Source organism: Jaculus jaculus, chromosome 8 (assembly GCF_020740685.1).
Source record: "Jaculus jaculus isolate mJacJac1 chromosome 8, mJacJac1.mat.Y.cur, whole genome shotgun sequence".
NCBI lineage: Eukaryota > Metazoa > Chordata > Mammalia > Rodentia > Dipodidae > Jaculus > Jaculus jaculus.
In genome coordinates, this window is record NC_059109.1 from 46,820,277 (window position 1) to 46,833,848 (window position 13,572).

Below are 13,572 nucleotides of genomic sequence, written 5' to 3' on the forward strand. Positions count from 1 at the left end.
GTTTGTGATATTTGCACATTGTGTAACACTCACTCCAAATGCTGTCAGGATTTCATCAGCATCAAATAGGCCGCAGAGCTACGGGATGGGGTGGATGGTGTCTCTCCCTGGCTTTCTGCTCATCTTCCCTTGAGGTTGCTTCTAAGTGGGGCTTTCTAAACCTGCAAGGTTGATCAGCCAGTCACTCCAATTCCCTTCCAAACTAGAAGAGTGCCCCCTTCAGGTGCTAAGGCATTGTTGAGTAAGTCAAACAATATGCAGTCCATGTGTTAGGTCTCCTTAGTAGGGTGGGTCTTGATGATGTACAATGACATTTTCTTCATTGTAACAATATTGTGATGAGTGGATTATTCACATCCACATCAGATGCGTGAGTGGCTGTTAACAGTGCTGAATAACACTTGTTGTTGCTGAAGAGAATTCCTGGGCCTGGTGTAAGGGAAGGTTGTTCTAAGGACACTTCTTGAAGGAGAACTTACACATCCTGCCTCAGTTATGACCAAGTTCTGCAGCATAGTTGTATGGTAAGCCATCTAATAGCCAGAATCAGGTGATCCCAGATCGACTGCTGGCCTGTGAAAGTTACTCAGCAAGTGTAGTGAATGTGTGCTGCCACAGACAGACACTCTCACTTCCCAAAGGTCCACAAGCCTGGAGGCTCTGCACTGTCTAGGTGTGTGATTTTGAGCAACTCATGCAATGTCTTATCTGAGGACTGAATGCTCTCTAAAGCCTTGTGTGGTTGTAACTTACTGCAGACCTATCATTCAAACCAATGAAAAATAGCCAAGTTACTTCTGTATCCGTGCAAAGTGAATGACACCTGAGGAGATGTCAGATTGAGTTAGGAGAAAGGTGGTGAAGAATGTCATCATAAGTGATACTTAAGGACCTATCAGAGATCATTTTCATAGTTTGTAAGTAATATTTAGATTCCTGTCACCCACACAAGGACTTAAGACATAGACAATATTTCTTTCAAAACAAAGAAGACTAGCTGTCCCCAGTATTGACATTTTTTGCAACAGCTCCGTGGATGCAGTTAGAAGGGAACCATGTGGTATTCTGCACATGTGACACACCTTCTATAAGAAGGTGAAGTTTTCTGTTTTGAAAACTATTACTTAGAGCTGGGGAGATGGCTCAATGACTAAAGGTGCTTGCTTGCAACTCCTGCAGGCCTGGGTTCAATTCCCTAGGACCTTAAAACCAGATGAACAAAGTGGTGTATGTGTCTGGAGTTTATTTGCAGCAGCAAAAGACCCTGATGTGCTCATACTCTCTCTCTCTTCCTCTCTCCCTCTGTCTCTCTCCCTCTCTCTCAAATAAATAAATAATATTTAAATTTATTTCTTAAACCCATTATCCAAACAGACGTAGCTGGGGAATGGGTTTGGCGTGCTACATCTGTCGTAGATCCATTTGTGATAACCATCCCTTCTCCTCATCAGTTGCCTGTAATGAAACAGGGCAATCTTGACCAAACAGATGGTCACACTTGTCCCATAATAATAATGATACACTGTGTTTATTTGGAACAAGACTAAATTGTTCATGCTGACTCCAGTGCAAAATCCTGGATTCCCATTCCATGGATTTATCACACCCACTGGAGTTCATTGGCCTCCAAACCACTGACTGGATCATCCTCTTCCATTAGAGGGGACTCATCCTATCCAAAAGATAACATCTTGCTTCTCTGGCCTGAATTTCCCTAGACTTCTTTCAAAACACAATTTGTGAAAACAATGTGTGAGAACATATGACAATGGGAAGTGTTCGGTGGGAATGCTGCAATAAATATGTCAGGTATATAAACCTGCTGATGATATTTATTTGGTTCTTAAAAAAGAACGTATTGGGAGACGATAAATTACCATCATTTTTCAGCATCTCAGATTTCTTTAGTAATGCATATATGTTGGCAGACCTTAGTGGAGTTGTGCTAATTTATTTGTAGCCCATCAAAGGAAGACATAAAATATATGTCTCCAGCAAGGGAATCAACTGGGAAGAGGAATTGGGCAACAGCAGTATTTTCCTGTGCCAGAGGTAAACATGTCAATACAGTGACGAGGGTTTTTGTCCCACTCCTGGCTGAACTTTAAGGGGTGAGATAGCTAATATCGGGGGACTCTGCTTTGTAGTCTTTCCTCACAAAGCATCCCATGACTCAAGAGAAGGACAGCCTGCAGCATGACACAGAGAACTGGGTCAGAATAATATTTCTTAATGGAGATGCCTACGATGTCATATAATTACGGCAGTGGTTCAGAATTTTCTGTGCTTTGATGGTTGTATTTTCAAGTAGGCACACATTTTTAAATTTAATGTGATCTAAAATTGAGTAACAGTGAATCCCCATTAGGTAAGTGGTAAAAAAAAAATGCTGTAGGGAGAGGAAGCCAACCATGTATATATCCGTGTGTACCCCATGAGCTGGTATTGGGAAGATGAGCTCTGTGAACATGAAGGTTTATGCTACCTTTGATTTGTGTGGTTTTAAAGTGTACTGGCAACATTTAGGGATCTTGGAGCATAACATCGGAACAGAAACCCTGACCCAAGCTTACATGTCCTCTGGCTCTGTTTCTTATTGTCCACATGGAGCCTCCTTCTTTTCTAGTTGAACTAGCTCCTCTGCAATTCCTTTTGTGGAGTGTATCCTATGACATGCCTTGACTCTTCTCACCTCCCTAATTCCTTTCCCCAAATTCTTTTCCTCAATATTTCTGGGACCTAAGGAGAGACATCTTCCAGCTCTACTAGGGAGGACAGGGGGAACCCAATTCTCCATGAAGCTCTTTCTTTTGACCCAAGCTAGAAATGATGTCTCTATCCCGTTTTTACTAAGGTACTCTAAAGTAGGTTTCAGCTGAGGGCTATTGACATGTTAGTTGGAATGGGTGTGTTCTAAGTGGTTTCCCTGTGCATTGCAGAGGGGTTAGCAGCATTTCTGCCCTCTATCTGCCAGGTGGCAGTATCCACAAAAGTCAGTGTCCACCAAAGTCTACAGGTGATGCCAGATCCCCTAAGAAGCAAATTGTCAGTTGAAAACGCTTGCCACTTAACTCTTCTCAGCCCTTCATAGAATCTGGAGCTGAGGACCAGGTCTTTAGCCATGTTCAAAATTTATTATTATTATTCTTACACCTTGAGAATGCTTTGATTACATGTCCACATATGCACCATGCTTATCAGCAAATCAAATGAAATGGCACTGCTCAAACGTGATGTACAACCATTCTACAGGAAGAAACGTTGTCTGCTTTTCAGCATTCTGTTCACTGCTCGAGGAAAAGAAAATAAATGTAGATGCAAAAGTCTGTAATTCTATCCACCATTTAACACCTCTCATAGTCACATGTCAAGGAAAAATGACCAACCACTATTACAGAAGGTAACATATCACCAAAGAACTAAAACATAGGAAAACATTCCATAAAAATATATCCAACTTTGAGAAAGACTGCTCTGGGGTGGTCACATCCTCCTCTTCTGTGTACTTATGTACAGCACATTGTTTCCTCCAGTAAATGCGTCTTCGTACTTATTTTTCAGCTGCCCATTTACATATTCCTCCATCTGTTCCAATGCTATGTTCATGTAGCCATCCAGGCAGGCCAGGACCCCTCAATAAGCCACACCAGAGGTTAACTTTAACACTGGCCATCCAATGATTTGCTTTAAGAAGTCACTGGGGCTTTGCTTCTGTTTCATTTTAACCGTCCTTGCAGCCAGGATCTGGAGCCCTCACCTCAAACGCTGCACAAGCCGGATCTCCATGCAGCTGCTTAAAATTATTTTAAGGCTAAGAATAGAAGGTTTTTTTTTTGTATTTTTTTTAATTTTTATTTATTTGAGAGCAACAGACACAGAGAGAAAGACAGATAGAGGGAGAGAGAGAGAATGGGCGCGCCAGGGCTTCCAGCCTCTGCAAACGAACTCCAGATGCATGCGCCCCCTTGTGCATCTGGCTAACCTGGGACCTGGGGAACCGAGCCTCGAACTGGGGTCCTTAGGCTTCACAGGCAAGCGCTTAACCGCTAAGCCATCTCTCCAGCCCTTTTTTTTGTATTTTTGAGGCAGGGTCTCTCTCACTCTAGTCCAGGTTGAACTGGCACTCCCTCTGTAGTTTCAGACTGGCCTCAAACTCACTACCATCCTTCTACCTCAGCCTCCTGAGTGCTGGGATTAAAGGTGTATGCCACATGCCCAGTTTAAAAGATGCTTTTTGAGATTACCAATATATATATATTATCTCTTATTTCTTCTTTGAGTTCACAGAACAATAATCTTACTACTATGGCCATTGAATGTTTCAGCATGTCCTCTATCTCTCTCTCTCTCTCTGTGTGTGTGTGTGTGTGTGTGTGTGTGTGTGTGACAGAAAACAGATTCAGGTGTCATATCTAGAAAGGCCACCCATCTATTTTGAAACAGCATCTCACATTGGCCTGGAGTTCACCAATTGGGTTAGACTGGCTATCATGCTGGCCATTTTTACCTTGACTGAATTCAGGTCCTGATTCTTGCTAGACAAGCACTTTACCAACTGGGCTATCTCCCAAGGCTCTGTCTTAGCATCTTTGAAGACAGTTGTGTTAGGTGGGCACAGTGGCTGGCACAACATGTATGTTGAAGCCATTGTCTGATGATCCTAAAGAAAGGGCAGTGTGATACATTTCTTTTAAAGGTGAATACCAAAAAAGTTTACCTCTTCTGAAAAATCAAGTTTCTTGCTTATATTACAAGATGACAGATATGTAACTTCTGTCATTTTTTTTCCATTTGGTTTGGCTGTCAGGAAGCTCAGACATAAGTGTTAATGCTCAGTGTAATGAATTGTGTTTATTCCTTTGCTTTCTCCCTCCCTCCCTCTCTCTCTCTCTCTCTCTCTCTCTTGAAGTAAGGTTTTGCTGTAGCCCAGGCTGACCTGGAATTCACTATGTAGTCTCAGGGTGGTCTCGAACTCCTACCACTGCTTCTCAAGTGCTGGGATTAAAGGCATGTACCACCATACCTGGCCTTATTCTTTGATTTCTAATATTCATCAATCTTTTCATCTCACTAGCCCCTCTTAACTCTTTACCTTTGCTCTTAGTGGCTTTCATAGATAGGTAGATGAGATAGATAGATAGATAGATAGATAGATAGATAGATAGATAGATAGATAGATAGATGGAGGGAGGGAAGGAAGGAGGGAATGGGCACATCAGGGCCTCTAGCACTGCAAATGAACTCCAGATGCATGCCACTTTGCGCATCTGAATTTGTGTGGGAACTTGGGACTCGAGCCTGGGCCAGCAGGCTTTGGAAGCTTCTTTAACCACAGAGCCATTTCCCCAGCCCTGCTAGTGTTTTTCTTACGTCTGCCTTTTTCATGAAATAAAAATTTCAAGTAAATGGAACACTTGACATTTACCATCAAATCCAGGATACTTTGGGAATAAAAGGAGAGTAATTTATAAATAAATTAGGATAACAGCTTAAACTGAGCCAGTCCTGTACAAAATTAAAATCTGGTGCTTCTAGGTATAAATAATAAATGTAACAGATAATAATTACCCCATTCCCAGATGGGAGATAATTAAAGATAAATATGTACTCCATACGGGAATCAATGCTAAGTTATATGCCTCTTTATTTATCTTGTGTCACATGTGTTGATTAGAGTTTAATATTTATTATCTCTTGGGAAATTTTGTAATTAGCCTCTGTATTAGTAGAGGAAAAATGTTAGGCTTTCTGAAATGGGTTTAATTTCTGTGGGGGGAGGAGGGGGCTGTCCTTTAGATCTGGAAGAGTGATCACAATAGGAGTTTCACTGGTCTGTGATTTATGGAGACTTGGATAAACACACTATTGAGTAGTGTCAGATTTACAATAACTATCTTCTTTTTCCTGGGCGACTTCTCATAAACGTTTGTAATATCATCAATTGCAAGCTGATACTACATTCAAGCCTATTTATAGAACTATTAATAGTTGCTATGTGGTAATTCCAGGAAGAGGATCAAACTGCTTGTTCTCTCCATTGGCTCAAAAGTTCCTTGTTTATTTGGAACAACACGGGATTACCAACATCCTTGATGTCTGCTACCCAGACATTCTGCAGACACTGAAAACAAATTGTAATTGGGATTCAACATTTTAACCCAATGAACTCACAGTAAGAAGCCAAAAATTCAGTCAGTTTCTTACCTACAAAAGTTTTCATATATGAGTGAGATTTCAGCCTTGAACACTTAAAGGAAGATGCAATATTGTTGTGTGTAGATTAATGTGGGAGGTTCCAAAGCACAAAGCACGTGGCTCTGTGCACAGGTAATTCTGGCTGCTGAACTGTTTCAAGGTAAGGTTGATATTATCTGATTAGCTAAATTGAAAGTTTAAAAATGACCAGTTATTAATGTCCTACTGGGTGTCAGACACACCATAAACACTTTACATACGTCGTTTAAATTTGTTCTCAAAACAACTTTAAAATGGTGGCATCATTGGCCCCATTTCAGTTAGGAAAATTAAGGCTCCATGACAACAAGAAAGCCACCCTAAGACTTGCAGAATAAGGAGCAGAGGAGAATTTAAACCTCAAAGCCCTGCTCTTTTGGTTAGTCTGTACTTGTACAGTAAGAAGCTTTCCTGTGAGAAATTCAAGGTTTAGCCATGGGTCCAAGGACATGGCCAGAGACGGGTCGAGATTCACAGTGACAGTGAAACCTAAGAGCACACACTGTATGCCAGGTGTTGTCCTGAAAGGACTTTTCCTAGGAGAAAGGCTGTATGCCTGCTTGAGAGAAAAGTAGCAGCAAACTATGTGCCCCAGTGCTCAGATGCAGCAGGTGTGATCCTCCGAAATTGGTAGCACTTAATTTCCCACTATCATTCTCATTTACGGATAAAGGTACTGAAAAACGAGGGGTTTAACTTAGTTCCCCAAGGTTATGACCACTGGCAGAGGCAGGACTTGAACAAGGCATTTTTATAGCTGGTTCTGGATTCTCTATTGTGGGCAGGATCCACACCTGACATGTGGCTCTAAAGACAGTGCAAACTCCAAGCTTTCCAAGCTGATGGTAACCAATAGCTTTGAATAAGCTAAAATTGATTTTGAAGTAAAAGCCCCAGATTTCCTGTTTTAAGGGGCCAGGGTATAGGGTAAATGATTTCAATTTCCTTTGAGATGGCAACAGTCTTGTTAAAGGTCAAACACTTTAGCAAAGATTTCACTTCCTGCTCTTTTCCCTGACCCATCAAGAACAGATTGCTACCTTCTCTTTACTCACAATGATATTGATGCTAAGGCCTAGGACTCACCAGTTAATTAGAAGCACAAGTGATGCATAGAGTTATGTCTATATAAGTAATAGCTACCATTTATTAAGTTCTTCCTCTGGGCTAAGAAACTTATATCCCTAACCATATTGAGTTCTTATAATTTGAAGAGGTGATTTTTTTTTTTTTAACCTAGGAGAGAAAACTGAGTTTTCCCGGGATTAAATAACTTTCAGAGACGCTCAGCTACTGTGGGTGGTGTTTTTAACCCAGCCCTGTCTGAGCAGGTCATGATTCACAGTGAATCTAAGCAGCTGTGGCACTGATTCTACAGTGCCCCGTCTTCCATGCAGAGACTTATCTCATTCTAGCATTCCAAATCCTTCCAACCAGGCCTCATCTAGCAGTAGGGTGGGGAACTTACCAAATGCATTAGACTAGAGAAGTACGGCAGAATAAGGTGACAAGAAATGAGGACTCTGTGTTGTTCCCACTCTGCCCCCTTCATCATCCTGTAGGCTTGTCCAAATCCCTGTTCTTTTATAGCCATTACTACCTGAAGTATCTGTTCTGCTTCCTTCTGAGCTGCCTGTCATTCCTGCTGGGATGGAAGCCTTGCTGTCCGAACACTCCCGTTCTGGTCCATAGGGAGTGCAGAACACAGCGGGGGGAGGGGGGGCGGTGAGGGAATGAGAGGCATGGAAGGATGAGAAAGCACTTATTGAAAAGAGGGGTGGGCCATAATTCCCTTTTTCTGATGGTGACTTGGTTCCTCTTTTTAAAAACAATCTTGAGGACAATCATTTTTAAGGGCAAAGAATGCCCTGATTTGCCAAGATTTACAGAGTTGTGGTTATGAGTTTGAAGAAGGAATGATTGCTTCTTAACCATTTTGTCTGTGTTTTTTTTTGGGGGGGGGTCTTAGTACACCTCTGGCAGGAATTCCATCAATCCCATATCCTCACTCCCCCAACCCTCTCCTCTTCATCCACCTTCAGTGACATACACATCTTCCTCCTGGGACCAGCTGTGCATCCTGGTTCACAGACAGAGGCCCAGGTGGCTCCTTGCTAATGACAAATCTGTTATCAGCGAGAAGAGCCAGAGCCGTTTTCTAACTAAATTGTTGTGATGCTGGCTGACCTTCAGAAAACCCTGATTCTACCCCGTGTTGATCAATTTTTTCCCTACCCCTTTGTTGCCCACTACATATATGGTGCATACCTTTCCTTAAAAAAAAATCCATGTTGAAGACTCCAAGGTAGTGATATTTCCCCTTCCAGACATAGACTGGGCAACTGAAATAATGTTTACAGGCTGCTCTGAAGGATAGTGCCCGCTCCCCCCCCCCCCGCCGTTCTGCACGTTTTCACTTTGAGTAGGAATACGAAGTTTTATATGAACATTTATACACTGAGACCCTGGCAGGGGCTGACTTCATTGTGATACTTTATGGCTTAATACATTTGAATGATTTATATCTCATTTTGTCTAAGCATTTATGCTAATAAATTTAACAGATTCCTCAATACTGCCTGATCTTTCGTTTGTTCAAAGAGTCAACGTGAAAGGAAAACAAAGGAGCATGTTACTAAAGAAAGAAGAAATTGCCCTAGCGAATTTAGAACCTATGTAAATTCACTATGCAAATATAAATCTTTGATTGTAGTTAAATGAGAGAGACAGAGACAAAGAGACGTGGTTCTAGATCCAGGTAGGTTTCTGAAATTATGCCACTTATCAAAGGGAAAAACCACAAAGTGACAGTATTTAGACTTACAAGCTAAATTTCTGAGGAATATTTAAGTCACGTTTAATTAAATCCAATGTCAATTGGAAATTGGGAAACTGACAACTGTTAAACGGAGTACTGCCAGGAGGGTGAGGTGGTGAGATAAAATCCTGCCTATAAAATATATTCCATTATCTTTTATAGGTTAAAAACACAAAAAGGAATACTTGGAAAGAATATTCTAAGACAGGAAGATTTTAAGATTGTTTAACTTTTTACAGGTGCAGAATAAGTTGCCCCCCCCCCCCTTTGGCTTTTTCTTTTCCTCATTTTTCCTTGTTGTTTGCAAAGTTGAATCTGGGGTCAGGAGTTCTAATTGTAACCTCAGACTGGAATTCCAGATGGTGCGCCCAGGACTGGGAGCAACTCTCAGCTCATCAATTTCATGGGCCTACATATCTGCTCTGGCCATGGCCTGGCCTCCATCCCCACTGTGGCATTAATGCAGAACAAATTGAGACATATCCTCTATATAATTAGTTCCAGAATTTAAAAAGATTTACGGGATAATAATAGAGGCAGCACTGCGGAATCCTTTCAAAGGGGGCTCTCAGGGAGCTTGGGGACCATCTCCCTGTGGCATCAGAACAGACTGGTAACCCCGCCGGTCCCAGGCACGGAGAGTTGGGAGAGGGGATTTTTTTTTCACCATCCACCAGGCAGTGCTTTGGATTAGAGAGCAGAGTCTGAACCGCTGGTAAAAAGATGGAGATAATTTTCAAATGAACAGAAAAAGGCCGGGACTGAGCTACAGCACAAAAAGCCTTAACCATGTTTAATTTTTTTTTCTTTTATTTTGCTAAATGAAGCTGTGAGTTTTTGCCATCCTCATCTGGAAGCCCTGTGCCTCAGCCCGGGGTGGACCTATGGCTAAGTTAGGCTGGGAGGGGATATGCTGCGGCCGGCCGGGGGTTCATCCTCCACGGGCCTCTGGGACACCCATCGCCAGCTCTTCCCAGTGGCCAGCGGCCAGAGGTCGAGCCACTCTTCATGCAGGGCGCGGGTTGGTGGCCTCAGCCCTGGAAGGATCCCAGAGCTGCGGGGCTGTTTATTCAGTTGTCAGCGTCTGGCCCGCACGGTGACCGCCGGAGCGCAGCCAGGCCGTGCGCCGTGCGCTGGTCCCTGGGGCACGCGGCTGTCGCAGCCCGGCTCCGCGCTCTGCCAGATGCCTTTGACAGCGCCAGGGTGAAGGCTGGAGGTGGAGGTCTTCTTTACCCCCTACCACTTAGTTGCAGTGTTTGCATCTTGCAGTAATTATGCACCTTGTAGGCCAGTGCGCGCACTTTACTCGACTTTTAAGGCCACGTGGACTTCCAGGATCTCCCCTTTCTTTTGCAGTAGTACTGGAGAGACAGGGGTGACGGTTAAAGCCAACCCTGGACTTTGAGAGTTCTGGGTTTCCACTGAGCCTGGCCACAAACCTTAGTAAGGGTCCTTGGACGCTAATAGTGAAACCTGTGGCTTGTGGAGTGCGCAGAACACAACGACCTTCTTATCTAATCCACACCACAAGCTCCCAAGGTGGGCGCTACCATGGCATTTTCCCCTTTGGCCAACCAGGAAACTTAGGCTCGGAAAGGGTACAGAACTCATCTGGGGCCACCCGGGCTGCTGTTAACCTGGAAAGACCGAGTTTCCCTTCTTAATCTGCTCTTAACCACTGCGTTCGTTTCTCAGCTTGCTTTTCTTTCCATTGTTGGGGCCTCGGGTTGCCTCCGACGGCTTGGGTTTAATTGGCAGCTTTGCCTATGGGTAACTCGGACCTAGACCCCCTCTGCCCACTTCTGGGCCCTGACAGGAGCGGAAAGTGGGAAGCACCCAGTTCTCCGCAGTCTTTACTTCTCTGGGCTCCTGGATGGCCTCTCTAGATAGACGTGCAGAGTGGGGCTGGAGGCGAGACCCTCTCTTGGCCAGACTGTGGCTTCCACAACAACTTTAGGGCGCCCCGCAGGCCAGGGGTCACCATGGATACTATGACCTGGGGAGGGAGACGAAGTGGAAGGAATGGGGCATCCTGTGACCCCAGAGGTTCGCGGGTTCCACAGCGCAGGTTTACCAGTGCTTGGACTCCCTGCCACCCGTAGGGGACTTTCAGGAATCTAAGGTCCGACCCTGGAGCCTCCGGCTGCGACCCCGCTTTGCATTCACAATCCTTGTTTCTGCGCCCTGCAAGGAACTTCATTCCTCCGCTTAGGACTGAGAAGTCGGGGCGAAGTGACACCCTGAGGCTGAAAAGGGGAAACGTGTTTCCTTACTCCACCCCTCAAAAACTCTAAGAAAACAACACTGCCAGAGTCCCCTTTCCTGGCTCTCTCGCCACTTGACAGTCACCAAACTCCAGGCTAACTCCTGGAATCTGTCTTTGCTCCATTTGGGACTCAAAATCCCAAGAGCTCACATTCAAATCAAACTCTAGATTACTCCACCTTCAAAACAAAACAAAACTTGCAAAGGCTAGCCAAAGGGAAATGATTTAGGTTTTCGTTCAGCAATGTAGTTCTGGGTTTTCATCAAGGGCCTTTATCCCTCCCAGTGCCGAATTAAGAGAAAAGTCTTTTATGTGGAAATAAGAGGTAGGGCGGAGGAAGAAACCCGGTGTCGGTGTTCCCGGAGCATCTGGGCTTTGGGTGTTTTATCCCAACACCAAAGTGGGTGCGCCTCTACCCAGTCTTTGAGTCCCACTACAGGTTTAGGAATAGGAAAAGCGGAGGAGTGGGAGAATGTAGGGGGAAGGAGCTAGTCTCCGGATTCTTGCATTTTTGTTTTACTTTACAAAAAAGAAAGGAAGGAAGGAAGGAAGAGAAAGAAAGAAAGAAAGAAAGGAAGGAAGGAAGGAAGGAAGGAAGGAAGGAAGGAAGGAAGGAAAAAAGAAAGAAAGAAAAGAAAGAAAAAAACTTCTGGACGAATTTGATTGAAGCAGGCCAGCACCCAATAGAGCGTGCAAAACGTCCAGCACGAAGGTGAAGGCGCATGCCGGCCAGCGGGTAGCTTCCGATCCCACCCTTCTACCGCAAATTCTGCGGTGTGCCGTTGTCCAACCCCAAGAGCAGGGGACGACTGTTCGCAGCAGTACTTCCTGGGCCTGGCTCCGAACTAGAACCGGCCGTGTGTCCTCACTGTGAAGTTAAAACCGGTGAAACCGATGGAGAATACACTAAGCTCACCAAGCTTGGTTTCTCGGTCAAACGGCAACAACTTTGCAGTTTCACAAAGGCTTGGCTGGAAAGTTTCGAGCCTCATCCCCCCAACCCCCCCCCCCCACGCCCAGCCTGCTTTGGGAGGCCAGACAGCGACCGGCCGCTTCCTGGCCCGCGCCTGGCCGTCCCAGGCTGCGCCGTCGCCGGTGCCTCCCGCTTCCTGGGCGTCCTGAAACGCACTTTCAGGGGGCTTCTCCTTGCCTCTGGGCTCTTTTCCCTATGGATTCGACTTCTCTGGAAGACCTAAACCACACAAAACCGATCCCCATCCACCTGTTCTAAGGCATGGAGGGGGCATCCCAGCGTGCAGCGAGGTGGAGGGAGGGATGGTGCCCGAAGCCGCGCATTCCGAGCTCCAAGCGGTGGGAACTCGCTTCTGGCCCTGGGGAAGCTTTCCTTACCCCATGACTAGGTTAGCCTAACTGGAGTGCACCTCTTGCTCAATGACAATCCCGCAAGTTCAGATAGTGAATGGAAGGAGTGCTTGGCAAGCTGCTCCAGGGGCCACACTCTCCCAGACGGCTACGTGGTCAAATACTCCCCATTCCCATTCCTTCTCGACCAGGCTCAGTCAGGACTCGCCAACCCGAACCCACGCAGGCTCTCTAGATGCTTCTTCCCATTCAAGCGGGCTGCTCTCTCCCCAGCTTAATTGTGTTAAGATTCAGATACTCCCTCACTAGCAGTAGATATTCGCAAACGCCCTCGATTTTCGGTGACACCAACCTCCCTCCTCTGGGCTCATACTTAACCAAACAACGAACCAAGGGCCAACCGTCCCTCTTGTCATAACTGACGTCACCCTCCGTTCACCCACCTGGGGCCTTGAATCCGGACTTCCCTAGCAGGGAGCCACCCTACCCCAGAAACCCTGAAGTTGTATAGGAAACAGTGCTGGCGGCGGGGGAGGGGGGACACAAAGTCAGGGTACCCGCCTCTGAACTCGAGGAGAGTTCTCGGAGCTCTCTTTCAGCCCCCTCCCTCCTGGAGCCCACCTGCCCCTCCTTCCATCCCGCCCTCTCTGGTTAACATCCCCCTGCTCGACCTCCGTCGGGAACAGTGGCCAAGGGACCACACCGCTTACCCGGAGGGACTCGTCCGCGCCCCAAGGCGCCCGCACTCGGGGAGGCCTGAAAGGGAGGCAAGGGGAGGGTGGCTGCAGAGGCGGGTTGGAGAGGGGGGTGTAGGTGACAAGGACTCTCCCTCGGGCCCGCCCCACACTCCGAGGGTGTGTGCCCCTGAGGAGCGCGCGCGCTGCTGGGCCTGGCTGGGGCCGCTGTGTGAATGGAGCGGCTGAGCATCCTG

At 45.8% G+C, this 13,572-nt stretch overlaps 1 long non-coding RNA gene across 1 annotated transcript in view; it reads right to left on the bottom strand.

Moving 5' to 3' along the window:
• Positions 1-13,564, bottom strand: part of LOC123462983 — a 58,857-nt gene extending 45,293 nt beyond the window's left edge. Inside the window, exon 1 of the long non-coding RNA XR_006638609.1 lies at positions 13,352-13,564. This is a non-coding gene — a long non-coding RNA (uncharacterized LOC123462983). The remainder of the gene's footprint in view (positions 1-13,351) is intronic.
• Between the last annotated feature and the right edge of the window lie 8 nt (positions 13,565-13,572).